The 26,930-nt window shown below is 40.4% G+C and overlaps 1 protein-coding gene across 1 annotated transcript in view; it reads left to right on the plus strand.

The window, feature by feature from the left end:
- Positions 1-26,930, plus strand: part of AGBL1 (AGBL carboxypeptidase 1) — a gene marked incomplete at its 5' end in the record, with an annotated part of 723,168 nt that overhangs the window by 153,351 nt on the left and 542,887 nt on the right. The gene's annotated exons all lie outside the window — the stretch shown is intronic.

Genomic DNA, 26,930 nt, shown 5'->3' on the forward strand with positions numbered 1-26,930 from the left:
GCTCTGCCCTCTGTGGGCAGACAGGGTAGGAATCCCCTGTCCTTGTGCACCCTGAAACAATGATCTCTTGCCTCTTAGGCAGCTCCAGGCTTTTTCCTGGACTTCCTCCCTGCTAGCTGTGGTGCACTAGCCCCCTTCAGGCTGTGTTCACCCAGCCAACCCCAGTCCTCTCCCTGGGATCTGACCTCCGAAGACTGAGCCTCAGCTCCCAGCCCCCACCCACCCCAGTGTGTGAGCAGACAAGCCTCTCGGACTGGTGAGTGCTGGTCGGCACCAATCTGTGTGGGAATCTCTGCACTTTACTCTCTGAACCCCTGTTGCTGTGCTCTCTTCCATGGCTCTGAAGCTTCCCCCCACTGCCACCCTGTCTCCGCCTGTGAAGGGGCTTCCTAGTGTGTGGAAACTTTTCCTCCTCCTAGCTCTCTCCCAGAGGTGCAGATCCCGTCCCTATTCTTTTGTCTCTGATTTTTCTTTTTTCTTTTGCCCTACCGAGGTACATGTGGATTTTCTTGCCTTTTGTGAAGTCTGAGGTCTTCTGCCAGCGTTCAGTAGGTATTCTGTAGGAGCTGTTCCACATGTAGATGTATTTCTGATGTATTTGTGGGGAGGATGGTGATCTCTGCATCTTACTCCGCCATGTTGAAGGTCCCCCTGCTAGCCACCTTTTAAAGTTGGCTCCTGATATAGTGTTCGACCAAGCAGAATAAGGAATAGATTTCATTAAGGAAAAGTTTGGGAGATGAAAGAAAAGACTGGAGAATAAAGATCTAGCTAATTTATCCAGATGCAGGCTTACCTGATGAAGTGCTAACTGCATTAGGTGAATCTTTGGTGGATAGGAAATGTAATTTCTCACAGTTCATCAGCATATGACAATGAATGCTTAACTATCTGGCTAATCAACAACCGATTATCCCATCTGAATTAATAAGGCCTTAAAATGCTTTAATGAATGATATGGGATTTTCTAAAAATTCTCTTATGTGTTTTATGCTTTTGAGCAACTTCTGTAACAGTTGCCAAGTCCTTCCCTTGCAAATGAGAAGTTCTTGGAAGTTAGAGACAGTAATCCTTCCAGGGCAACCTTCATAGAACAATAATTTATTTAAGAAAGTAGATCTATGTATGTCTTCATTGTTCAGCCTCAGTTTCTGAATAGGAGCTGAGTGGTACCCAATGTGTAATTATGACATGGAGCTGCCTCTGTTTTTGCATTTTTATTTATGCTGACAATGGTGCTTGATATTATAACCACAGAGATCATTCTTACTATAAGGAGAGGACTTGAAGCATAGTAAAAGCCCCTAAATAATTTGGCACTCCAAAATAGTTCAGTTAAAAGAAAAAATATCTCTTAGTACACCTTCATATGAATCAAAGGAGGCTGGTTTCTGCTTATGGTCTAAGATTGGTAATAATAAATGTATACTCTTGATTCTGGTGTGGTGATTCTGGGTGGTGGTGGTGAGATGGCTGGAAGCAGGACCTCGGTTCTTGTCATCTTTGAAGAAATAATTCAGTAAAGAGACCAAGATTGTGAAACAGATAAAGCATTTATTAGAAGCAAAGCACATGGGCAAACTCGCGGAGTGAGTTGCTCCCAATAAAGGTGACTTAGATCACTTATATGGAGGCAGTCTTCTGGTTTGTCTCTGGCCAGCCATCTTGCTTGTGCCCATATTTGCCCTGACTCAGGGTCCTTCCTGGTGGCATACACATCTCTCAGCCAAGATGGATTCCAGCATGAAGGTTTCTGGGGGGTTTGACAGGAGATGTTGTGGACTGGTGTTTCTTTCTCCCTTTGACCCCCTTTGCTAGACTGAGGACCTTCTCTGTGCATGTGCAGGCTGGGAAATCCCCTTGACCACAAGAATGAAAAAAATGTGGTCGATTTGTCTTTCACCCAATCAAGACCTGATGCTCCTGCTAGTATCTTATCTCGAAGTTTCAACAGGCGACCAGTTGCAGCTGCTCAGCCTGGGGCCCACCTATCTTGTACCTCCCTCTCATGCATCATTACAGTGTTCTGTCTTAAATGTGTACCAACATGTCAGCAGTTGTTCATCTCAAGATGGGCAGGCATGGAGAGGACCCAGATAGTGGTGAAATGAATGCTGTTCATTTTCTTTTTGGCATAATTGACTTGCAAGTGACAATCGTTGAGCTGAATTCTGATGAGAAAAGACTAATAATGAGGGATGTCATGATAGGTGTGTCAACTGTACAGTTGCACAGGTCCCATGCTTAGAAGGGCCTTGAACTTTGTTTAATGTTCTTCTGTCACCAACTTGAAAATATTAAAAGTTTTGAAGGAGGGGCTTTGCATTTTCATTTTGCAATCGGCCCTCACATTGAGTAGCCGGTGCTGGGACTAATCTAAGGTCATGTAGCTAAAAAGTGAAAAAGCTAGTGCCCTTCCCATGATACTATCCTTTACTTCTAAGTATATAAGAAGAGTTCCAACCTATTTTGCACATACTCTGAAAGTCTTATGTGTTATCGGTTATGTAGCTGATTGGTATCTTTCATAATGGGGCTGAATTCAGGACTCTCCATTTTTACAAATGAGGTAAGTGGGGCTCAGGGAGGTTAAATACCACAGTCAGTGGTGGTGCCTGATTTCTGATTTTCTTTTTCTGATTCCTGGGTCCATACACACAAGAAATGTGCTCATGCAGTCATCAGAACAGGTATTCAGCATCACTATTCAGGCTCCTCTGTGATCCAGAACTTCCTCTCCTCCCTGTTCTATGTCCTCACACTATTGCAGGCTAGCTTAGTTGTTAAAGCAACTCACACTAAATTGACCACAAATGAATGTATTACCCACTTCTTGCTCACAGTGAATTTTATTTTCCTCTCCTAACCCAAAGGAGGCATTTTCATGGTGGATGTTTCAGACACTGTGGCAGGAAGGAAAGAGGGAGGGAAGATTCAGAACCTCCAGACCCCTCAGATCCCAGCACAGAGCTGCGATTGCATGTCTTGGCCCTCAGTGCTGGGAACATAGTCCCAGACGGGCTGCAGAATCAAAAATATGTTTAGCAGGTTTCAGTACATACCTGAATCCAGGCCATTGCTGTGTTTCTTAAAAATAAATAAATAAATGAATAAAAATTTTAAAATCCCACACAATATGAACATCACCTACCCTCCAAAATGCAATTAAACATGCCTATAAATCAGAAATGAAACCACTTAACTTTCTTCAAACCGCAAAATATGACGCATTGTTTTAGGACAAGAATAGCAAATGAGCCAGCAGCTCAAGACTCTCCTGCCTCCAAGCTTCCCTGCAGGTGAACTTCAATTGTCTTACCCACTTCCTCCCTCCCAGGGACCAGGCCAGCTTCAGTTTGCAGTTGTATTTAGCTGTGATTTGGCTAGTTTCTGACTCAGTGGCTGCCACCCACCTCTCATAAGGAGGTTTTGTTCACTGAAAGACTTTCTTTCCACTGTGCAGGATTATCACTTAAGTTTTATTTTAGAACCCCAGGAGATAAGAGCATGGCTATGGGGCCCTGGGAGAAAGCCCCTGCTGGAGACTGATTCCCCAGTGGTCTGGCCTAAAGTCTGACCAGGGGATTGTTCAGAACAGTTTATTGATTACTTTTAGTCCTTCCTAGGGTCTGGGCTCCAGAGAGTCTCCTGGAAGGATTCATTTGGTTTGGTTTATTCTTCAAAAGCATTTTTAAAAAAAGATATTCTCCTGGAAACATTTAGCCTTACCTTCTTGATAAATATATTTCCGGTTCAGTAGTACCCAGATTTGCCTGGCGTATGCTTTATTGGTCTCTCGGGAATTGAGGGCAGGTGCCTTCTCACAATGGTCCTAAGAGAGAAGGCACACTTTACACTTGGAGATCTGAGCCCTCAGAGCCAAAATGCTGGCAGGTCACCAAGAGCAGAGTCACTTTCTGCCCTTTTCAGTGGGACAGTGAAAAGGGAATTTCTCTGAGAGATTGTCATTGATGCCATAATGGAAGAAACATGATAAAAGGGAGCTGTTACCAAAGGATAAATGGCTCATCCTAGCATCAGAGACTCTCAGTGGATGAGGCATTGAGGAATTAGAAAGTCCAGGCCCTTCTTAACCGGTAGGATTCCAGAGGTCAGAGGAACCCTGGACTTTTGAAGTTTGCAGAGCAGAGAGTAAGTGAGGAGTGAATAGAATCCAGGAAGATGGGATACAGGCTCCAACAGGGTGGAATAGAAGGCAACGGATGAGCAGGTCTGGGGGTAGGTTTGGTAGGCAAGATCATCCAGGATGTGGATTCTAGTGCTTTCTGAGACTGCTCTCCATTGGTTAATGGTGTTCTGGCATCATTGCACTTAGCCTAGTTAAATCCTTTCACACATCGTATGTCAAGAGGTACTTTGATTAGCAGAGCCTTTGAATATGCAACTTGTAAGTAAAGAGTTGAGAAGTCATATTTAGTTTGTGTACTCTTCAGAAATGGTGTGTGTGTGTGTGTGTGTGTGTGTGTGTGTATGCACGTGTGTGCTTTTTGGATTTGAACTGAGAAAAGATACTGAATTTACGCAGAACTAGAGAACAATTCAGAAGGAAAAAAAAAGCCTTGGGGTGGGGAGCATTGTTTCCTTAAACCCTAGTAGAGGTGGATGAAAAACCTAGAAGGGAGAGTAGTTCTACCTTTACCAAGGCTCAGCCATTCTCCAACTCAGGCCTGCTTCCTGCTTTTGGCACAAGTGCTGCCTTTGCTGTCATGGGTCTCCATGTACTTGTCATTATCTCCATTTTGCAGATGGCCAAGGTAAGCTTCACTAAGGGTAACTAACCAGCCTGAGGCCCCATGGTAAGTGGTTACTCAAGGAGGAGATCCCAGGTCTTCACCCCACAGTTCCAGAATGTCCCCCCTCCTTAGGGTCTGCTCTCACTGGGAAATTCCCCAGAAATGCACACAATCAAACACACAGCTTATTAAAGACCGTCATCATTTTGTTACATTTTCTGTTTCCTCCACATTTCCCCCATCACCTCACATTTTCTTTTTTTTTTTAATCTTTTTTAAATTTTTGTTTGTTTTTTTGGCCATGCTCTGCGGCATGCAGGATCCTAGTTCCCCGAACAGGGATCGAACCTGCACCCTCTGCAGTGGAAGCATGGAGTCTTAAACCCTGGACCGCCAGGGAGGTCCTTCACATTTTCAGTAACCATTTCAGTCCAGGGAAAGTTGAGTTCCTTTTTAGTTTGGGGAACTACATCTCTGTGATGGATGCTTCATTTTTTTCTCAGGAGCATTTTTTGCTCATTCTTTTCCCCTTTGGATATCTATCCATCCAGACCCTATAGCAGTATTGTCTTGACCATCCTCAAGAACGACCTGAGAGGGGAACTAATTTGTGGGAATTTTCTGACGGCAAATATCATTCTCTTATTAGAAACTCTCATTCTCCAGGCGAGGAGTGGCTGACTGACTCACTGGCTGGTGAGAAGCCAAGAAACAACAAAGGTGGTTGGAAGGGGGCTGGGTCTGCTATTTTTGCCCTCAGAGACACCTCCACCCTGCATTTATTGTAACCTGAAAGAGCAGAGTGTAACCTTCCTATGTCTCAGGAGGTAAGGTAATCTCATGGCACTGCCTCAGCCTCCTATGGCTCACATACTGTTCTTTCTAGGGGGCCTGAGGTGGAGGAAGCAGGAGGCTGCGTTTGCAGTTGTGAAAGAATACCTTTCTCTTGTTCTTTTTCTTAAAAATATTCTTACGAATTTTTTTTTTTTTACGTTCTATTCAGCTTGACATTATGCTAAAAGCTTTTCCTTGGAAGACAATAGCTGTTCTCAGAAAAAAAGATTTACACAGAGTCCCAAGGGTGTAATGAGCTACCCCACGGCACCTGCCTTGGGTTGGGAGTTGTCACTTGTAAGTGGTTTTAAATTAAAACGGAATGGAAAAATACACAGTTACAGAATTCCCCTTTTGGCTTCTTTGCAAATCATTTTCCATCCTCTCTGGCCTTTGTCTCTTTCTGAGACACCTGATCAGGTATGAAGAACAGAGCTTTCCTGTGGCGAGAGGGTGAAGGGACAGTAGTGATCCAAGGAAGACAGAAACCCAAAGTGGAAACCTCTCACTCCTGGGAATTCCTGTTTCTTTTATGCCCCCTACCCCCCGAGGCACGTGGAGCCAAGTATTATTAAGGGATCATTGAATTCTAGAGCTTAAACATCCGTAAAGACTATGGAGTCCAGATAAACTCAATCGCTAGTGAGGGATTGAAGGTCAGGAGCATGAACTGACCTGTCTCGGTCACCTTGCTGATTGATGGCAGATGGGGTTCTAGACCTCAGACCTCTCGTCTCCTGGTTAAATCATGTGCTTTTCTTTTTTTGTAAAGCACTGCTTCTGAGAAATGTTAGAACTAAAAAAAAAAAAAAAAAAAAAAAGAACTACAAGAGTATGAAAAGACCTCTCTATGGAAATTTTTAATAAAATGATTTAGAATTAGAAAAACTGAATTGTACCCTTTTCTTGTTTTGAGATTTCCATCTCTTCAGGGAACCAGGGCTAGGAACCATGGTAGATATTAGGAATACAGAGATGACTAGTATGTGATCCTAATCATTGAGACACCCATGATTGGCATTGTGTGTGTGTGTGTGTGTGTGTATTTGTGCATGACAGTCATGTTAACAGGTCATTATGGTACAGCAAGTTATACCAGAACAAAGTTCAGTGGAAGCACAGAAAAGAGGGCATTTGTCTTCATGGTAGAATCAAAGGGGAACTGGTAACCACGAGGGGAAGCTGTGTAAATCCCATGTGCACAATGATCCTATATTGACACATCTTTGCTTTCAAAGAAACCTCAGTGGAGAATCCCAAAACCATTTTAAGAACTATTTGAATCTTTCTTCAGAAAACATGAAAGGGGGAGTATGTAAAACCCATTCAAGCCATGGTAAATTCATCTTTCCTCCTCCATCTTACTATTATCAATCTGCACACACAAATAGTGGTTCACAGTAATCCCACCTTTTTTCAGTACAAACCCTCAAAGCTATGACATTTAGACCAGTTGAGTACCTCCTTTTTACTTCCCATTTTGGCCCAGTCACTCCAAGAAAAGGAAGGTTAAGAATTCTTTCTCCTTCCAAGGCTGGTTGGAGGCGGGGGATGGGAGAAACTGTAAAACCTTACAGTTGAATAGTTTTGCTTATACCCAATCACGTAGTCTACTCCTACAAAGTTTTTACGTAATATATATCATTTTGTCCTTATACTTCCCTTGTGAGTTGAGGAAGAGTGTAATTGCAACGCCCATTTTATAATGATGAAACTGAGGTTCAGTGCCAATGCCATATGATCTTCTTCTTGAAGTCAGACTGCTACTTGCAGAGAAGTGGAGGAGTGTCTTTTCAAGTAGGAAAATAGCTTTTGCAGAGACAGGGAGACCTGGAAATGATGCTGTGAACATCTCAGGGTGCCAGGACTACAGGATGGTAGATTGATTATAGGGTCAGACCATAAGGTGGGAAAGGTAATTTGGGCTGAGTGGTAAAGAACCTTATTTTTCATGTTACTTTCTCCTGAAGGCAGTGATGAGCGAACAGGATGTTATTAAAAGCAGAGAAACGACAAGATCAGATTTGTTTTGGAGGAAGATTTTCTGGCAGCAATGTGGGGGAAGTCTGGAGTGAGAACATGGTAACATGTTGCCCAGCACAGAGGAGTTCTTAAGTGCTTAGACCCTAGATTCAGACTCACTGGGGTTCTAATCTTGACTCTGCCATTTAGTAGCTTCATGACCTTGGAAAAGGTGCTTCAATACTCCATGCCTAGGTTTCCCCATTTATAAATTGCAGATAACAATAGTACCTTCTTCATGTGGCAATCGGAATCTTGTAGAGGACTTAGAACAGTGCCTGGCACATAGCTGATTCACTTTGTTACACAGCAGAAACTAACACAACACTGTAAAGCAATTATACTCCAATAAAGCTGTTAAAAAAAAAAAGAAGAAATGATAACAACTGTTAGTCCTCTATCTGGACGATGAGGTTCCCGAGGAAGATAAGTCTATGGAAATGGGAGGGAAGGGTCTAAATATAGGTGACATGTCTAAGTTACAAGTGAGAGGTCTTGGCGATTGATTGGGAGTACGGATAAAGGGGAAGGAGTTGAAGTACTTCTCCTTTGGGTGATGGGTGCACGGTTTAATGCCAACAGAAGAATATATGAGAGAGTAAGACTGTGGTGGACGGATACTGAGTTCAGTTTCGGGAATGTTCATTTCCAGAGGCCTGAAAATTATATAAGAACTCAGGCTAAACATAATTATAAAGCCAATATTCTATAAAATATAATCTATTTCAGAGGGAAATAAAACAAAGTTTGCATTACCTGAATAATTTTCTCAATTAACAAGGATACTAAAAATTGACTATATGTGGTTACTGTAGCAGAAACATAAAATATATTTCATCAGAATCAATGCCAAACATTCTGTCCTATAAATATGTTCATGAGATATAACAATTTATATCTTTTTAAGGGAATTAACTGTTTACAGAGTGTTTACATGTGATTAACTGTTCCACACAACAACTCTGAGGTAAAGAAAAAAAAAGAATTAAAATTTATGGTGTCCAATTTTCGATGATAAAATTGAGGCCCTAAAAATTCCTATGGTTAGTAAGAGTAAAGCTCAGATTTATCCCCAAACTCTCTGAATCTTAAGCCTCATAATCCTAAGCCCCAAACTCTATGACCTCTTTCCGCTGTGTAGTAATGAGAGAAAATCCTTTATCTTCGAGATGCAATTCCCTATATGTAAAAATATTTTTTTATGCTACAAGTAATATGTTCTAGGCTTCTCCAATGTGTGAGTACACATGTGGTCGTGTTAATATTAATAACCCTTGTAATTTTAGTAAAATCTAAATCTTATGCCTCTGCAAGACCCTGCATGCCCCTCTGTTTTGTATCTTACCCCTTTACCACTTTGTACCCTCAGCCACACTAATCTTCTTTGTATTCCTTGAACATAGCAACTTAATTATATCCCTTGGGCCTCTGCATCTGCTGTTCCCTCGAGTGGAATACTTTTCTTCCATAACTTGGCATGGTTGATTTCTTCTTGTCGTATGTTATCCTAGCTCAGATTGAGGAAGCCTTCCTGGGTCACCATATGTAATGTTCCCTCACTCAGAACCTCATTATCACATACCTTGTTCTCTTTTCTTCATAGCCCCTATTACTGGGCTCCATGAGGGCACAGATTATATGCTATATTTTTTCACTCTTGTATCTCTGGGAACTAACAGTTCCTGCACAAAACTGGTGCACACTCAATATTTATTGAGCAAATAAATGAAAATTTTGCATCTATTCTTCTACTCACAATTCAGGGCCTTTAAACCTCTCTTGAAAAGTTACTTCTTTGCTAGGTATTTCTTGGGGTACCCACGGGTAGCCTCAGTTGTACTCATAAAGTAGCCATTGGTTACAGTCACCCTTATGGGCCCGTCCATTCTTCCCTGATGCTTAGGCTTCTTCTGGTGGTTGTCTGCTGTCCGTGCAGCTACTAAAAGGACTCTTGCTACTGCCATTGCTGGGTTTTCAGAGAGTTACTGGATTTCATGTAAAGATGGGGGGCGGTGGGGGCTTCCCTGGTGGCACAGTTGTTGAGAGTCCGCCTGCCGATGCAGGGGACACGGGTTCGTGTCCCGGTCCGGGAGGATCCCACATGCCGCGGAGCGGCTGGGCCCGTGAGCCATGGCCACTGAGCCTGCACATCCAGAGCCTGTGCTCCACAACAGGAGAGGCCACAACAGTGAGAGGCCCGCGTACCACAAAAAAAAAAAAAAAAAAAAAAAAAGATGGGGTGGTGGGTGGATTAGCATTCTCCAAAACTCTGTACCACACCTCAGTGTTGCTTGGCACCAAAGCTCCCTAAGTTTCCTATGAAAGAAACTCCTTCTTCACAGCCTGGGCAGGGACCAGATGACAACCCATGTCTCCATTATTCAGATGTTTTTCTCTCTCAGAGTCCCTGCAACTATGACATGAAAACCTAACCCAAACTCCTCGCTTGTCTTCTAGCCTCAGATGCAAAGGCTTCTCTACCTACCAACACATGCTCTCAAATGTGGGTCACCACCACTGCCAGTTCCAAAAATAGTCAAACTCAGATTACCAGGCTGCGCTAACCAGATTGTACTCTGATTCATATATTTCATGGAAGCCTCACAACATGGCCATGAATTTTTTATTAAAATTAACCTATCATTTTAATATAACAGGACAATACATTTTCTTGTTTATGGATACTTAATGTGTATAGAAAAAGTATAAAACTGTGCTGAAAAAAGATAACACCAGATGCAAAATAGTGATTCCACCTGAAGATGGAGGAGCAGAAAGGGAAATGGGTTTTAAATCTTTTGGGGAGTTTGTATTTCTTAAAGAAAAAGAGTTCTAGGGAAAATATAACCAAAAGTTAACAACTTTTAAATCCGGATCGGTAGGTACCTGAGTCTGTCCTATTATTTTTTGCATGTCTCCAACTCTATTCGTAATTCATGTTTAAAATTTAAATTAAAATTTAATTTAAAATTAATTTAAAAAATTTAAATGTTAACATATCATCCTTATTTAAAAATTGATACGTTAGAGTAAAACATGAAATTAACCATATATTTCTCATATTACTATTCCTTAAGCAATTGCTGTTAAGTTTCATGTTTTTCTCCAGTGCACAAGCACACACACATACACACATGCACATACACACACATAAACACATGAACTCATGCATGCTGAGTCTTGAAATTTAGACGAAATGAACTTAAATTAGCCTTCCTGACAATTCTGTCCCATGGAAGTCCAAATCTCTTCCCCATGAATTCTGAGAATTGACAACCTTGCATTACCAAGTTACACTCCCACAAAAAGTATAGATTATTTTCCTCCAGGGACCTACCAACAATAGATTTACCAGTCTTCTACATCTCCCTACCTGTTAGTTAAAAAAATTAATCTCCCTCTCTCAAAACACCATTTCAGTGTTATTTCAATTTGAGTTTCTTTGAGCATAACTCAAATGGTCCATATTTTTAAATGTCATTTATGTATCTTCCTTTTAAATTGCTTAATTTTAAAAATCACTTGTCTATTATTTTATTAGATGCTTTGTCTTCTTCTAAATGATTTATTAAGGGCTCTTTATATATTAGAAATATTCTTCTTTGTTAATCATTATTTAGCATTTATTAAGTATTGATCCTTGTTCTAAGCCTAGGACATTGAGTGGCTGATGTTTTTTCCTAGCCTGTCGCTTCTTTTTAAATTTGTTAACTTTTTTTGCTTAACTTTCATAGAGTCTAGTATAATAATCTTTTCCTTTATACTTATGAAATTAATGTGTTAGGGAAAAATTCCCATTTTAAAGATGATGGAAGTAAGGCCCAGTGAGTTAAAGTGACTTGTGCCTGGTTGCATAGCAATTAAATATGGAGCCAGAAATTGGAATCCAGGTCTTTTATAATAAGACAAAGTGCTTTATTTTAAATGCAATACTTATAAAAGAATTCATATAACATAAATTAAAGAAAATAAAGATTAAAGAAAGATAACATAACATAAATTAAAGAAAATAAAGATTAAAGAAAGATTAAAGAAAATAAAATGGACACCAGGTATATAATACCCAATTTAAGAAATACAACATTATCCATATTTTAGACCCTGTAACCCTTATTCCTATGACTCCCCACTATTTCTGCCTTAAAGTAACTACCATCCTGGATTGTGTGCTAAATTGTCTCTTGCTTTTCTTTATATTTAAAAATCACATTTATATATCCCTAAACAACCTACTGCTGAGTTTGCCTATTTGGAGCTTTAGGTAAATGGAAACATACTGTATATGTATGTATACAGCATATATATATGTGTGTGTGTGTGTGTATATATATATATATATATATATATATATATATATATATATATAGTATTGTGATTGGTTTATTTTGTTAAAAACTTTGAGACTGAACCACATGACATGTAGGAGTTGAGATCTAAGTCATTCATTTTCACGACTGTATAATACTCCCATGTATCAACTTAGGTCAATCTATCCATTTTACTGTTGATGGCTAATTAGAATATTTCTATTCTGTTATTCTGTTTGTCGCTATTACAAACGGAATAGGGTATACTTACGTTAAGTTGGTAATGCCAGTGTTTTCTAAGATGGTCGTTCCAATTTACACTCCCAACAGCAGTGTTTGAAGGTGCCTATAATATCACTTGGTATTGTCCGACTTTAATTTTTGCCAGTCTATCATGTGAAATAGTATCACACTATGATTTAATAAGCATTTCCCTCATGGCTAGTGATGTTAAGTGCCTTTTTATATAGCTAGGGGTCATTTGTATTTTCTTACCTATTTTATCTGAATTTTTTTGAAATGACACTTTTCCTACTGGGTAGTTTCATTTATAAATTCAGTATAGAATATATGTGTATATGTCTAATCTACTGCTTGATCTTTCCCTGTGGTCTTTTGTCGAGATTATTGATACTTGTATGGTCATTTTTTTAGGATTAGGTTTATTGAGGTATACTTTAAGACAGAAAACAGACTCTTTTTCAGTGTAGAGTTTGATGAATTTTGAAAAAATGTGTATAGTCATGTAACCACCGTTATCATAAAGATACACAATATTTTCTTCACCTCAAAATTTTCTTTTTTACTCATGTGTAATCAATCATTCTACTCTCCTATCCCAAGCCCCTGACAGCTACTGATCTGATGCCTGTCCCTATAATTTTGCCTTTTCCTGAAAGTCATATAAATGGAATCATACAGTATGTGGTCTTTCATTCTTATCCTCTTTCACTTAGTGTAATGCTTATGAGACTCATTCACATTATTGGCATGAATCAGTAGTTCATTCCTTTTTAGTACTGAGGATTATTTTGTTGAATGGATGTACCAAAGTTTGTTTATCCATTCACCATTGGCAGACATGGAGATTGTTTCCAGTTTGGTAATTGTGAATAAAGCTAACTATTAATGCTCACATAGTTGTCTTTTGTGGACATATATTTTCTTTTATATTGGGTAAATAAAGTAAGTGTATGTCTAATTTTCTAAGAAACTGACCAATTATTTTACAAGGTGGTTGTTCTATTTTGCATTCTTACCAGCAGTGTCTCACAGTCCCAGTGGCTCAACATCCTTTCTGGTACTTCGTATTTTAATTTTTTAAGTTTGCCATTCTAGTAGGTATGAAGTAGTATTTCATTTTAGTTTACTTTGTATTTCCCTATTGATTAATGTTATCGAAGTGTTTTTTTCAAATTTTTGCCCATTTTCTCATATGATTTTTTTATATTATTACTGAGTTATGAGACTTTATTTGTTGTGGATACAGATTCTTCATCAAATATGTGTCTTGCAAATGTTTTCTCTTAGCCTCTGACTTGCTTTTCATTTTCTTAATGGTGTCTTCTAAAGAGTGGAAATTTAAAAATTTGATGGCATTCAAAAAATTTTTTAAATTAATGTAGCGTTACTGCTCTGTGTATCCTAGATAAACATTTACTCAACCCAGTGGTTCTTGGCTGGGGACATTTCTGCCTCTCAGGAGACAATTGGCCATCTCTGGAGATATTTTGGGTTGTCACAACTCAGGGGATGCTTACTGTCATCTAGAGGGTAGAAGCCAGGGATGCTGCTAAACATCACACAATGCACAAAACAGCCCTTCTCAACCCACCCCAAAATGTTAATAGTGCTGAGCTTAAGAAAACTTTGCCTAAACTGAGGTCAAAACTTGTTTCTTTGAAGATTTATAGTTTTAGACTTTACATTTAGGTGTATATCAAGTTGATTTTAGTGTATATTATGAGGCATGGATCAAGAACAAAGGTTCATTCTTTGTTTCCTCAACAAAAAAGCTGTTGAGATTCTGACATTTGCAAAGAATTGCAATCTTAACATTATTGAGTCTTCCTACCCATGAACATGATACACCTCTCCATTTATTTAGGCCTTATTTAATTTTTCCCTTTAGTGTTATGCAGTGTTTAGTGTAAACTTCTTATATGTAATCTTTAGATGTATCCCATGTATTTCACTTTTTATTTATTTATTTATTTATTTGGTTGCATGGGGTCATAGTTGCAACACGTGGCCTCCTTAGTTGCAGCAGGCAGGCTCCTTAGTTGCAGCTCATGGGCTCCTTAGTTGTAGCTCACTGGCTCCTTAGTTATGGCACACAAACTCTTAGTTGCAGCATGCATGTGGGATCTAGTTCCTCGACCAGGGATTGAACCTGGGCCCCCTGCATTGGGAGCAAGGGGTCTTTTTTTTTTTTTGAATTTTATTTTATTTATTTTTTATACAGCAGGTTCTTATTAGTTATCCATTTTATACATATTAGTGTATACATGTCAGTCCCAATCTCCCAATTCATCACACCACCACCACCCCCCGCCACTTTCCCCCCTGGTGTCCATATGTTTGTTCTCTACATGTGTATCTCTATTTCTGCCCTGCAAACTGGTTCATCTGTACCATTTTTCTAGGTTCCACATATATGCATTAATATACAATGTTTGTTTTTCTCTTTCTGACTTACTTCACTCTGTATGACAGTCTCCAGATTCATCTACCTCTCTACAAATGACCCAGTTTTGTTCCTTTTTATGGCTGAGTAATATTCCATTGTATATATGTACCATATCTTCTTTATCCATTCATCTGTTGATGGGCATTTAGATTGCGTCCATGACCTGGCTATTGTGAATAGTGCTGCAGTGAGCATTGGGGGGAGCATGGGGTCTTAACCATTGTGCCACCAGGGAAGTTCCCCATGTATTTCACTTTTTGATGCTGTGGTAAATGATAGTGTTTAAATTTCATTTTTTTATTGCTAGTATATGAAAATACAATTGATTTTTGTGATATCAACTTTGAGTCCCATGACTTTGCTGTAATTTTTATTTCTAGTAGCTTTTCTCATGTTTCTTTCTTTTTCTTTCTTAATTTTAGCAAATAACTTATGCAAATTGTCTGTGAATAAAGGCAGGGATTTTTGCTTGCTTGTTTGTTTTACATTTTGTATCTTTTTCTTTTTTTGCCTTATAATACTACCCGGGAACTCTAATATAATATTGAATAGAAGTGGTAAGAGGAGATATTATTTACCCTGTTCTTGATTGTCCGGGAAATGATTTAGTTTTTACTATTAACTGTGGTGTTATTTGTAGGTTTTTATAGATGTCCTTGAGAAAGTTGTGTTTGATTTTTAGTTTGCTGAGAATTTTTTATCATAAATGAATGATCCCATGATTTTTCTTTTTCAACCTGTTTGTATGATGAATTGTATTTGATTTTCAATTGTTGACCCCATCTTAGCATTTCTAGCTCCAGAGGCCAAGCTCTTAATCACTACCCCCCATTGCCTTGCCTCCAATCTTGGCATTTCTGAGAGAAACTCCCTTTGGTCAGGATACATTTTGCCCTACGTTTATGAGGGATATTGGTCAGTGGTTTTCTTTTCTTGCAATATCTTTGTATGATTTCAATTCAGGATAAAGCTGGCCTCAAAAAATGAGTTGGGAAGTGTTTTTATGCTGTGGTAGACTGAATAATCGCTGCGCAAGATGTTCATACCCTAATCCCTAAAATCTGTGAATGGATACCTTATATGGCCAAGACTTTGCAGATGTGATTAAGTTAAGGGTCTCTAGTTGAGGAGATTATCCTAGATTACCTGGGTGGGGCCTAAATGCCATCACAACATCTTTATAAGGGAGAGGCAGACAGAGATTGCAAGTAGAAGACATCATGGGGCAGAAGCAAAGACACAAAGAGAAGTTACACTGTTGTCTTTGAAGAAGGAGGAAAGGTTCATGATCCAAGGAATGCAGCTCTAGATGCTAGAAAAGGCAAGGAAGAGGACTCTTTCCTAGAGCCTCCTCTAGGGCATCATCTTGGCAACACCTTGGTTTTGCCCCAGTGAAACTGATTTCATACTTCTGGACTCCAGTGCTGTGTAAGAGAGTAAATTTGTATTGCTTTAAACCACCAAGTTTGTGGTAATATGTTACAGTAGCCATAAGAAACTAATGCATATTATCACTTATTTTTACCTTTTCTGTCTATTTTATTTATTTATTTTAGATCCAATTTTTCACTTGGAATTTTTTGGGGGGAGGTTTGAAGAACTTTAATATTTCTTGTATCAATAGCATATATGCAGGTAATAAACTCTCTAAGCTTTTATTTTTATGAAAAAATCTTTATAGTTTCATTTATTTGGAAGACATTTTTTCCTGAGTATAGAATTCTAGGTTGACAGATTTTTTTCCTTTCAGTGTATTAAAAGATGTTTCTACAGTGTCTTCTGGCTTGCACAGTTGCCAAGAAGAAGAATGCTATAATTCTTATGTTTGCTTTTACCTGCATAGTGTTTCATTTGTTTCTGGTTGCTCTCAAGATTTTCTCATTATCTTTGGTTTTCAGCAGTTTGACTATAATCTACGTAGGTGTGATGCATGTATGCATGTAAGTATGTATGTATGTGTCATTTATTCTGCTTAGAATTTTGTGAGCTACTTGCATCTGTGATTTGTCCTTTTTCATTAATTTTTGAAAAGTTTCAGCCTTTATCTCTTTAAACATTTCTTCTGCCTTGTTCTCTCTTCTCATTCAGGGACCCCAGTTATATGCATGGGGTCCTTTTTGTTTTGTCCCACAGCTCTTGAATGCTTTGTTCTGTTTTTCTTCCATTCTTTTTTTCCTGCTTGTTTAATTTTATATAATTTTATTGATCTTTCTTCAGATTCACTGTTTGTTCTGTTACCTGTCCAGTCTTCCAGTATGCCCACCAAGAAAATTCATATCTAATATTATTTTTAAACATTAATAGCATTACCATTTGGCTCTTTTTTGTAGTTTCCTCCTTCCTGCTGAAACCCCCCAGCTGTTCATTTATGTTTCCCTTCTTTTGCATGAGATCCTTTAACATATCATATTTATTTAAAAGTCCCTACTTGATCATTTCCAACATTTGAATCTTCTCTGAGCCTGGTTCAGCCTAGTGGGGTTTTTTTTTTTTTTTGATTGAATGGTGGATATTCCATATGTATAGAAGAATATCGATCAAGACCATCTATACTTCTGTCAGTGTAGGGTGTAGTGAGTCTGGTTGAGAGTGGGTTTTGTTCTTCTCATACTCTTATTGAGCCACAGGCTTCAATTCCTTCCAGTGCTGCCTGCTGTTATCACGTAATTAGTGTAGGGTCTAGGGTGCAGGGGGCAGGGGTTCTCAGTGTTCCTCCTCCACCGTAAGCTTTCAACAGCATGTTTGCATTACAGAGGGCCTATGTCTCCATGTTCGTTTCTGCCCGCAGGGGCAGACAACTTTTGCATCTACTCCTACCCCAGAAACAGGAGATATTAGTCTGGGTCCTGAGGGTGAGAGGGTTTGGTCCTCCTCTCACAGCAGTTTAAGGTTTTGTTTTGAGTGAGGGGAGCTAAAGAAAGGTGCTGTTTTTGCCTGTCCATCAGCAGCAGCTGAGCACCTTCTGCTAGCCTCTGCCTCTGTGTGTGTGGGCTTTCCTATGGCCAAGTTCTGCAACTGATCCAAGGAGAACAGTTTCCAGAGTGTGAAATCTCCTTTTATATGATGGTTTCTAGTTGATACACTATTGTTACCGAACACAAGTTCGTGTGCCTGACACACAGTGAGGCCAAGCACAGTGAGTCCAAACAAACCGAAACGTCAGAGTTTGGAGCAGAGAAAGGTTTATTACAGTGCCAGGCAAAGAGAACAGGTGGCTCATGCTTTAAAAAATGCCGAACTCCCCGGTGGTTTTGGGGGAGAAGTTTTTACAGGCAAAGTTTGGAGTGAGGGCTGGAGAGTATGTGACTTTCTTCTGATTGGTTGGTGGTAAGGTAACAGGGTGGTGCTCCAGGAATCTTGTGTTCAGCCTGAAGTTACCATCCTCCACCTGGGTGGAGGTCTTAGTTCCTGCAAAAGAACTCAGATACTGTTATGTATATCCCTTGAGGAGGAACCCTGATCCTGCATTAATTGCTGCACTATAGTTTCCTGATCGTTCCTCCTTTGTTTCTGCATTCCCTGATTAGCAACTGTTTGAATCTGCTCTTTAGAACTCTGGGAAGGTCTAGGAGGCTGAAGCCTTTATCCTCCAAATAGGAAACGGGAAAGGCTTTTGTGTCCCGGAGGGACCCACAGGGTCCTGCTCAGTTTCACTGCCACACACAGGGCTTTCAGGGATTTCTTAAAATTTTAACTGCTTCTACAGCATCCCTTTCTCTCATACTCCACCAAAGTAGAAAAGTTTGTGTGTCTCTCCTTTTGGGACATATCACTCTTTGGAATTCGGTTCACTCAGCTGCTTTGTAATACTAACCTCTGATAGGTTCAAGGAAAGTTATGATGGATATGAAACTGTGCAACTCAGATTGGGACTTGAACCCATGTTCTTTTAATTGAAATCACACACCTGGTCTCAGGACTAATGAAGCTCAGTTTCTTTTTTATTTATTTATTTATTTATTTATTTTGGTTGTGTTGGGTCTTCGTTTCTGTGCGTGGGTTTTCTCTAGTTGCAGCGAGCGGGGGCCACTCTTCATCGTGGTGTGCGGGCCTGTGGCCTCTCTTGTTGCGGAGCATAGGCTCCAGACGCGCAGGCTCAGTAGTTGTGGCTCACGGGCCTGGTTGCTCTGCGGCATGTGGGATCTTTCCAAACCAGGGCTTGAACCCGTGTCCCCTGCATTGGCAGGCGGATTCTCAACCACTGCGCCACCAGGGAAGCCCAAGCTCAGTTTCTTGATGTCTCATCACAGAAAGAATTAAGTGAGAGACAAAAAGAGACAGGTAAGAAGTGGATTTATTTAGAGAGAAACACACTCCGCAGACAGTGTGGGCCATCTCAGAAGGGGAGAGGCCTCAAAATATTGGGTGGTTAGCGTTTATGGGCTGGGTAATTTCATAGGCTAATGAGTGGGAGGAGTATTCCAACTATTTTGGGGAAGGGGTGGGGATTTCCAGGAATTGGGCCCCACCCACTTTTTGATCTTGGATGGTCGGCCTCAGAACTGTCATCGTGCTGGTGCCTGTGTCATTTAGTTTATGCTAATGTATTACAATGAGTGTATAATGAGGCTCAAGAGCCACTCGAAGTCAAATCTTCCACCGTCTTGGACCTAGTTGGTTCTAACCAGTTTTTGTCATGTCCTATGGCTATGCCATTCTTTTAAAGGCTGTGCCCTGCCTCCTTCCTATCTCAGGTAGATTATTATTCAGCTTTTTTTTTCTTCTCAATTAAGATAAGAGCAACATTCTCCAGTGGGTTTCTGCATGTTTTCTTCAAGAAAGCTGTTAAAAGTATTTAGTCTCTTATTCTTCTATTAATGAAAATTCTCACCCCTTGAGCTCTCCATTAACATCCCTTTCTCTATTGACTTTTTAGTTTCAATTGTTAGATTTTTCACTTCCAGAAATTTATTCCATCCTCTCCACATCAGCGTTTTGCTTTTAGAGGCTCATTCCTTGCTCATATCTCAAATTTCTCTTTCATTTCTTTAAACATTATTGGTTTTTTTCATATTGTTATTTTATATTGTTTCCCATAAATCTAATATCTCATGTCTCTGCTACTCTGGTGCTCCTTCCTATCTCTGCTGCCTTTCACTCATGGGACCTTGTTTCCTGGTTTGTTCTGTAATTGTTGACACTAAGTCGCTCATTTTACTTGGAATTTTATCTCTGGAAAATCTTTGAGGTCAGAATTGAGGCTGCTTTACTTAAGAAAGCATTTGAATTTGCTTTTGCTAGTTATCTGAGGATGCTGGCAAATTGATATGACTGTATTACCTCCCTTAAACTCTGGGGACTACAGATGGATCATGAATTCAAATGTATGTGAAAATTTCCTTATAGTTATATACTTCTAGGGAAATTTTGAAATAAAAAGTTATTCTCGCTTTTCCTTTCTGTGAATCAAGAGTGAAGACTTTTGTGGGGGGTGGTCTCAGCTTTACGTAAGAATCTCCTATTTGATGTCCCACCATGGGTGAGCCCCATGCTTCACTTCCCTGCATCTCCTGCAGCCTTCAAAGCAGAAGCTCAGGGACTCCAAGGCTTAGTAGAAACCCTTGGGCGAAAAGTATGCTTTGATGCTTGCTTACCTTCCAAGGTTTCTTTGGTCTCACTTTGTTTTTGGCATCTACAGATTTCTTCTTTTTAGACCAGCTCAGCAATGCATTGAAAATGATTTTTGAAAAAGTTTATTTTAGCATTCTGGTTGTTTCATTTGGGGGATTTTTCAGAATATTTAGTCTATTATTCTGTTGAAAATGGAAGTTTTTCACTCCTTGATCTTTCTACTTTACATGCTACTTCTTTCCATTAGAAAGAAAAATGAAAGTCTATTTTTTGTTTACTGGAATGGATAATATGAATTTGAAAGTCTGTTTGTGAATGTGAAATAGTATATCCGCTATTCTATATTTAGAATTTGACATTAGTCCTTCTGAAAGACTACTCTTTCTTTTCTCATTCTTGGAATACTTTTTTCTCCCCCTAGCAGAAGGTAGGGATTTTAGTGAAGAAGTATTTTGAAATTTTTAAATTAAGAATCCAACCAAAGACTAGGTTTGCTCCAGTGCCTCCTGCTTATTTTGTTTGACATCCTGAATATCAGCAGAAGAGTGGTTTTTGTTTGGTTTTGTTTTGCTCTTTGCCTTTAAGATGACTGGTGCACCTAGAGGAAACTTCTCTTTCTCATTTCACTCCCCTTTACTAACATCAACACCAGAAACCTCCAAAAGACAGGTTATTTAATCCCTCCCAGCTGTTCTGCTCTATGAAACTAACTTGAGGTACCTCCAGCTGTGGGAGGGATTCCTCGTTCCCTTGCAGCTGGTGGATAGTCTCTTGGTCCCCATAATGGAGTTTCTAAATTGCAATTTGCGGGGCAGGTATATTTAATGTAATTGGGGGAGGGAATGATTCTCAGCACAGCTGATCAATGTTCCGCATGCTCTCAAGAAGCCAGGGTAGAGTGATGCAGTAGAAGCTGGGGATGGATCCTAGCTGTTCTTTCAATAACTAATGTTCATAGACCTACTGGGATCCTTCATTCCACTCCATTAGAGGTGAGTGATGAGTGATTGTGACAGCAGAGACTCCCTTCCACCCCAAAACAAAACATACACAGTCATATTGCAAGTCTGAGTGATTGTGACAGCAGGGACTCCCTTCCACCCCAAAACAAAACATACACAGTCATATTGCAAGTCTGACTTACAGAATGCTAAGATTGTGTTATAATACCCTTTCTTTTTCTTGAAAGTAGGGACTGAATTTAGTGGAGGAACACTGATGCGAATGATATGGCATTATCCAATTTGTTTGTGGTGGTTTGCTACTCCCATTCTCCAAACAAAGTTAGAAAAAAAAGTAGTTTGGCCAGACAGGCTTTTGTAAACATGAGCCTCTTGAGGCCATAGCTGGGATATCACTCCACTGATTCCAGTTGCAGGAGAGATTCAGGAACACAGACTTAACGGGCTGAGTCACTGGGCATATTAACTGCCTGAAATGTGATAATTGAAATGTATGTCCATAGCCACCCTGATAATGATCTCTTGATGGAGTTCTGCCCTCAAGCTGGTATGTGCGGTGCTGCCTTTACCAGGCAACAGATGAATGCGTTAAGAGCTTGCATGCCGTAACTCAGAGGCAACTGGTGGTGCCCCAGTGTTGTCTGTGCACCTTCCCTGTAGCTGATTTTCTGTGGCTCATTGAGTATTGAATCCAGGTGGCAGCTGTGGGTTTTGACATCCCAGAATTTTATAGGGCAAGGGCATCCTCAAAATGTAATGGTGCACATTGGGTTGGAAGTGGCTCTTCATGAAACTGACAGGGTAAAACCCTAATTAGAAAAACCAGCAGGCTCCCTGTACCCCGGGAGGATTCGACAGAGCTGTCACTGTCTCCCCTTAGGCAGGATCATCGGGCTGGAACACTGAGCAAAAAACATTTTGTTCAATGTTCAACATAAATAACTCCCATCATTAGCAATGTGACAAGTGAAAGGAGGACCTGCATGTCAAGAAACAAGGATTTATGCATTGTGGTTGTGATGGATGATTCTGAAAACTTAGCTGCTAGGGAAGTAGCTTTCACCTTCTGAAAGATGCTACTGGAAACTCATAGAGTCAAATGGGTATGCCCCTCTGGTCTTCAGCAGACTGAAGTTTAATTCGAGGTTTTGGAAACACTTTAGGCTGGGAAAGGGATGGGGTGGGACTTGAATTTGAATCACGATTCATCCCAGTATTTTGTAGGGGTTTTTCATTTCTTTAAAGCTCTGTTTCTTGGTCTTTAAAATGGAGGGCTGTAAGCAAGTCTCCCCTTTGTTTAGGCATATAATGTAGCCCTGTGTGTTTATTAAGATTCTGAATTCTTTGGGGAAAAAAAAATCCTGCACACCATATTGCACTCTGAATACACTTGTGCAAACAGCCTTTACTCTTACAATTGAAAAGATATATTGCCAGATCATATGGTAGTTTCTTAAGCTGTTTTGGAAAGCAAGAATCCTTATCTTAAGTTCTTTTCAGTCAATAACAATTTGTAATTCAGTAGGAAGGAGGAGTAGAAACTGTACTCCTTTGAAGGAAGCTGTGATGTGATTTGGTGGGCAACTTACATAGTTTAATTAAGCACCCTGATTAAATCAATATGTATCCAACAGTTCAGCCTGGCAATCAGCTTAATCTCATTAAATGTTGTTCAGGCCCCAATAATTGGTTAATAATACATTATCATTTATGAATTATTGGCTTCAAATTATTATAATTGTGCCTGCTTTTTTCAGTGCACCTGCTGCCACATGTTAATTATGAAATGCTCAAGCACTTTTCTTGGAATAACTTTAGAGATAAAGCTGATGGGGTTTTTAATGAAGTAAGATTATCTTTAGTTCAGAGCTAGCCTTTCTCAACCCTGTATTGTTTAATAAAAGGGAGCAGACATTTGCCTTTTAAGAGCCAGTGCTTTAAGAATTGAAAGACTGAGTTGGAAGGCATCATGTCCGAGTTGGATGGTGAGCCCTACTAAATGAGGCGGGTGATGTCAACCTCATAAGCCAGTGGATTCTACTTATTGAGCAAGACCTTTCCTCACCCAGTAGGGGGTGGATTTCACCTGGAAGAGATGGGTGCCCCCATTGTCAGTCATCTGGGGGAAAAAATAGGACCTCAGAGAGGAAAGCAGAATTGACAGTGTGAAAGATGATCCTTAGAGCCTGGGAGAGGAACAACTCTTTGGAACTTCTAACACCACGGAAATGTGTTAGTCAATCATCAATTGACATTGGGGACAACCTTCTTTTTCAGCTGAGATCATACCGAAAAAGTTATTCCCCAAAAAGACACCTGTTATATGCCACTGACTGGAACAGGCACTGGATATATAGACATTATTCCTGTTCTCCTGGAGTTTACTGATTCTGTCTTTGAAGTATGGATATGCCCAAGGGTGTTGGAGGATTCTAGAGGAAGGAGCAGACATTTCCTGGCTAGAGATAGGAAGCATGGGAGCTCTTCAGGGAAATGCCCTTTAGAGGGACCTTGGACTGAAAAAGAGGAGTTACCCCACTTAAACCAGGTTAGTTCCTTGCATACTATTTCTCTCTCCTTCTAGCTCCATTTTTTTTTTTTCTTTTTTTGGCTGGTTAGCAAAATCTTGCTTCAGAGCCCCAGCCTGCTCTCAGCTATGCCAGAGGAATCAAGACAGGAGTTGAGAATGAGTTCACACTTGAAGTCAAGCATAAAAGGAGAGGACATGGTCAACTTGGTCATGTTTGATGCTCAAGGGGAAAGTAAAATTTTGGTGGGTGAGACCCAATTTGGCAAAGTCCCATGGCCCCTTCCTACATTGGGAGTCTCTTTCCATAGCCTTGGAGGACTGGGGCTTGATTTTATTGAAGACATCCTGGAAGGCATCACTATTGCCACCTCTGGTTCTTAGCTCTGTAGGACCCTTTCACTCCAGGATGAACACATCTGGCCCTCCTGAGATGTTCCTTCCCCAGTGAGATACCTCTTTGATCTCCAAAACCTGGCCCAGAGTCCAGCAGAGTAAGAAATAAGATCTGATTTCAGGTTCCATTTTTTCCTTTTTATGAATGCCATTAAAAGCCTCACATTTTCAAGTGCTGCATGTTTTCAAGTGCACATTTTCCAGGAAAGAAGATTTTGATAGAGTGGGAAAGCATAGATTCATCGTCAGCCCTGGGCTGGCATCCTGGATTTTCTGCATGAATTTTGGAAAGTGACCTAAATTCTCTGAGCTTTAGTTTCCTTATCTGTAGAATGGGGATGATATTTTCGCCCTCATAAGGGTGGTGAGGATTAGTGCAGTAAGGTATATTTTCCTAACAATGTCTAAGAGAGGGTGCTTGTTAAGTGGTCACATACATATTCTCTCACTCTGCCAGCCCTGATACTCTAAACTGAAGTGTCATCACCCATCTTACTTGGTGCCATTTTAACACTCAGGTTAACATACAGCCTTTTTTTTTTTTTGGTGCGCGGGCCTCTCACTGTTGTGGCCTCTCCCGTTGCGGAGCACAGGCTCAGCGGCCATGGCTCACGGGCCCAGCCGCTCCGCGGCATGTGGGATCCTCCCGGACCGGGGCACGATCCCGCGTCTCCCGCATTGGCAGGTGGACTCTCAACCACTGCACCACCAGGGAAGCCCAACACACAGCCTTTTGAATTGAGGGGAAGGGTGTGAGACTCAGGTGATCAGACAAGCCACCCAAATGTAATATCAAGAGCTGCAGCCCAAGCACAGGTTTTGGAGCCATTCTGATCTGCACTCAACTTTGAACTTTCCCTCACGGTAGTTAGGTAGACTGTTGTATAACCAGTGACTGTTGGGCAACCTCTGAATTGAACCAACCTCAGTTTCTTCATCTGTACAATGACACCAGTAATATTTTTTCATATAACTGTGATAAAGTTGAAAAGAGTTAGTGCGCACAATGCCCAGCATTAGGTAGGTGCTCAGTAAAAAGCAGTGCTGCATCCTCCCTTACTCATTTTGTATGGGCATTACTATAGCTAGTGTTTACTTCAAAGTGGCATTGGTCAAAGAGGAGAATATAACCTTTCCCATTTGTAATCTCAGCGAATACCACTAGGCAGGATGTAGCAAGCATTACAAAACATCCTGTCTCAAACAGCCTAAAGCTCTTGGGGTGGAGGCTGGGGAAACTTGTCTATTTTTGATACACCAAATTAAGGAAAACTTTTGGCAGGGACTGAAGCACTATCTGTGTTACTCATGTTTTCTGAATGAACCCAAATGTGTCCAATTTTAGCACAGACCATGGATGTCCTTCTCTCCCTTACTCCTTTCTTTATACCCAGCTGTCTACCATGGGTAGACCCATGGAGAGTGCCTGAAATCGTACTATTATGTTAGCATAAGAGTTTAGACAAAATTACGGGGAAAAAGTGTCCAGAGAATACTGAATTGTGTGGAAGAAATCTCTTACTAGATTCAGCTGCTGTTCCTGCATTGAAATAAATCCCAGTTCATGTTGAAGTGAAGTGCTCCTCCAGAGACCCCAGATAATTCCCTAGAACTTTTTTATTTTTGAGTCTTGCTTGATTCATTTTGGTTAGATTCTCCTTTCCCTCCCACTCAGTTTTTACTAAATAACTACACCTCTCTGTTCTGCAGGTGCATAGGCACAAGGATTAAAACGACTGCCCTGGTTCTCACACAGGTCTGACACTTTGGAATTTGAGCATCTGTCAGAGGTGACCCCAATTCAGAGGATTTGAAAATTGGGAATCAGTGGGTCCCTTACTTTCTGCAGGCCAATATGCTCTTCCTATCTGACTAGATTGGGGATTTTATCTGTGAAGTTGGGAGCCTGATCCTGGAAAGTAGGTAGCAGATCAGAGGATGTAGAGATGACAATGTTACATTGTCCATCTTGTTCTGCTTCTTGTCTTCCTTTACTCCACTTATAGCGCAGCTCTACCTTGTGAAGCTTGATTTGTCCCAGTCACTGTGCCCTCACTGATCTCAGTTGGGTACTAGGTCCTGATCTCTGGCTTTATCTCCTTCCCTGCTAGGATGATGTAGTCCCAAGAGAAGCAGTTCTCTCCTGTAGGATGATGGCAGAAGCTTATACTGGAACTTTCAGGGCTATGAGCTGTCCTATGGACAAACAGAAAATGTCAGCCTCCATGCCTGCCAGTCTGGCATCCTTCACTGTTGCCATGTTCATTCACAGTATTTATAAACATGCAATTTGGTACTTCCTGCATCTTATCTGTTTTCTGCTTCTCCTTCCCCTTAATTATTTCTTTCCAAGGAGATATGCATCAATTCAGGCTCTCAGTAGTTAAAGAAGTGTCCCTAAAACGTGTTAAATCAACCTAGTTTCTAGTTCATTTGTTTCCATAGCAACCAATCTGATGTCACAAACAGAAGATGATGACCTGAGGGAGGAATTAGGTGGCAAGATTGCAGATAGGCTTTTTTTTTTTTTTATCTTCTGGTTTTTATTGTTTGTAAGAGACCCATTTTTTTAAACATCTTTATTAGATTATAATTGCTTTACAACGTTCTGTTAGTTTCTGCTGTATAACAAAGTGAATCAGCTATACGTATACATATATCCCCATATCTCCTCCCTCTTGCATCTCCCTCCCACCCTCCCTATCCTACCCCTCTAGGTGTTCACAAAGCACGGAGCTGATCTCCCTGTGCTATGCTGCTGCTTCCCACTAGCTATCTATTTTACAGTTGGTAATGTATATGTATCAATGCCACTCTCTCACTTTGTCCCAGCTTACCCTTCCCCCTCCCCGTATCCTCAAGTCCATT

This window comes from Phocoena phocoena, chromosome 2, assembly GCF_963924675.1.
Source record: "Phocoena phocoena chromosome 2, mPhoPho1.1, whole genome shotgun sequence".
In the NCBI taxonomy this organism is placed as follows: Eukaryota; Metazoa; Chordata; class Mammalia; order Artiodactyla; family Phocoenidae; genus Phocoena; species Phocoena phocoena.